Source organism: Orycteropus afer, unplaced genomic scaffold (assembly GCF_000298275.1).
Source record: "Orycteropus afer afer isolate SDZICR_OR568_19922 unplaced genomic scaffold, OryAfe1.0 scaffold00006, whole genome shotgun sequence".
In the NCBI taxonomy this organism is placed as follows: domain Eukaryota; kingdom Metazoa; phylum Chordata; class Mammalia; order Tubulidentata; family Orycteropodidae; genus Orycteropus; species Orycteropus afer.
The window spans coordinates 16,533,486-16,536,118 of record NW_006921593.1 but is presented as its reverse complement, the minus strand read 5'-3'; the positions used below and the strand labels follow the sequence as shown (position 1 = coordinate 16,536,118).

Here is a 2,633-nt window from a genome sequence, read left to right as displayed (position 1 = left end):
GGGTGTCACACATCTGGCTGTGCTAACCGCATTGTTGTAAAGTATCACGCGTCTGGCCATGCTGATGCTGACCACGTTGTCAGGGTGTCGTACACCGGCTGTACTGACCACACTGTCATAGGATGTCACGTGTCTGGCCACACTGATGCTGACTGCATTGTCAGGGTGTCATGTGTCTGAGCATGCTGACATTGACTGCATTGTTATAGGGTATGACACCTGGCTGCAATGACCACATTGTCATAGGACATCACATGTCTGGCCATGCTGACACCACATTGTCGTAGGATGTCTGCATTGTCATAGGGTGTCACACACTCGGCTGCACTGACCGCACTGTTGTAGGATGTCACGTGTCCAGCCACACCGATACTAACTGTGTTGTCGAAGAGTGTCACGCACCTGGCGGCATTGACCACATTGTCGTAGGATGTCACGTCTAGCCACGCTGACCGCATTATCGTAGGGTGTCACGCACCTGGCTACGCTGATGCTGACCGCGTTGTCATAGAGTGTCACACACCTGGCTGTACTGACCGCATTGTCATAGAATGTTGGGCACCCCGCCACGTTGATGCTGACCATGTTGTGGCAGGATGTCACGTACCTGGCCATATTGACCTTGACCATGTAGTCACACAGTATTGTGTGCACGGGTCTACTGACTGCATTGTTATAGGATATTGCCTACCCAGCCACACTGACATGGGCTGCGTTGTCATGCCCCTAGCTGTGTTGGTGTAGACCATGTTGTTGTAGGATGTCACATGGCTGGCTGTACTGAGGTGGACCGCATTGTCATAGGGTGTCACATGTCTAACCACACCAATATTGACTGCATTATTATAGGACATTGCCTACCCAGCCGCACTGCCATGGACCGCGTTGTTATAGGGTGTCGTGCCTCTAGCCGTGTTGATGTAGACCATGTTGTTGTAGGATGTCACATCCCTGGCCGCACTGATGTGGACCGTGTTGTCATAGGGTGTCATGCCCCTAGCCATGTTGATATAGGCCACATTGTTGTAGGATGTTGAGTGCCTGGCCACACTGGCGTGGACCATGTTGTCATAAGAGGTCGTGTGCCTGGACATGTTGATGTAGACCATGTTGTAGGACATCACACGCCTGGCTGCGCTGACGTGGACCACACTGTCACAGGAGGTCGCGTGCCGGGACATGTTGATGTAGACCATGTTGTAGGACGTCGCGTGCCTGGCTGCGCTGACGTGGACCGCACTGTCACGGAAGGTCGTGCCCCCGGCCGTATTGATGTAACCACATTGCTATAGGATGTCGCGTGCCTGGCTGCGCTGACGTGGACCGCACTGTCACGGGAGGTCGTGCCCCCGGCCGTATTGATATAACCACATTGCTGTAGGATGTCGCATGCCTGGCTGTGCTGACGTGGACCGCACTGTCACAGGAGGTCACGTGCCGGGACATGTTGATGTAGACCATGTTGTAGGACATCGCGTGCCTAGCTGCGCTGACGTGGACTGCACTGTCATAGGAGGTCACGTGCCAGGACATGTTGATGTAGACCATGTTGTAGGACGTCACGTGCCTGGCTGCACTGACGTGGACCGCACTGTCACAGGAGGTCATGCCCCCAACTGTGTTGATGTAACCACATTGCCGTAGGCTGTCACGTGCCTGGCTGCGCTGATGTGGGAAGAGTGTGGCTGCAGAAGTGTTCTCTTGACCCAGTTCCTCTGGTTCTTCCCCACATTTGTGCATCCTCCATGAGGCTCCACACTGGCACAGCCCAGAAACGCGTGACGTCACATTAGGGCGTGTCCCCTCGCTGTGGAACGCAGACATCAGAACATCAGAGACGTTCCCCTGAAGGAAACCGTGGTGGTTCCCCACGTAGCCTGTGCTTCTCCGGGTTGTGCAGTGAGCCTGCAGGCGGGTGAAGTACCCTTTTTTTAGCAAGGCAGCTTTATCATCACAGAGACTGCCACGTTCTTTCTGAGACGTGTGACTAGACGGTCTGCACAGGAGGGTTCTCACCTCCCCGGTCAGTCCCCTGGTCCTCGTGGGACAGAACATTCACACATCTCCCTGGTTCTCAGCCTTGGCACCATTCATGTATTATTTGTGTCCGAGGTCATCCTGTGCTCTGTAGGATCTTAGCAGCACCCCTCAGCCCCAGCTACTCAGTGCCCCGAGTGCTGGCCCAAAACACTGGATGTCGTGGACTGTCCCTTTGTGGACAAAACCACGAGGGCAGACCTGTAACTTAAACCAATACAAACTATTTCTGGTGAAGTAGGGAGTCCCACGCCGAGGTGACACGTTATGTGGGCACTTGGCATGTCCACTTCTTTCTGTCCACAGTCTCTCTAAATCCTGTGCAAACATGACTCTCTCGGGACTGCTAGTGACAGTCTGAGGAGACCACAGAGTCACTCCCCTCACAGACAAAGGCTGAGGGAAGAAAGACATATGAACACGCAGTGTTACACGAGGAGTGGGGGGACATGTGAACGTGCAGGGTTGTGCGAGGACCGGGGGGACACGTGAACGCACAGTGTTGTGCGAGGACCGGGGGGACACGTGAACGCGCAGGGTTGTGCGAGGACCGGGGGGACACGTGAACGCGCAGGGTTGTGCGAGGACCGGGGGGA

The 2,633-nt window shown here is 54.9% G+C and overlaps 1 protein-coding gene across 1 annotated transcript in view; it reads left to right on the top strand.

Moving 5' to 3' along the window:
• The window catches only part of DNAAF5 (dynein axonemal assembly factor 5), a 40,102-nt gene that overhangs the window by 24,426 nt on the left and 13,043 nt on the right, over positions 1–2,633 (top strand). The gene's annotated exons all lie outside the window — the stretch shown is intronic.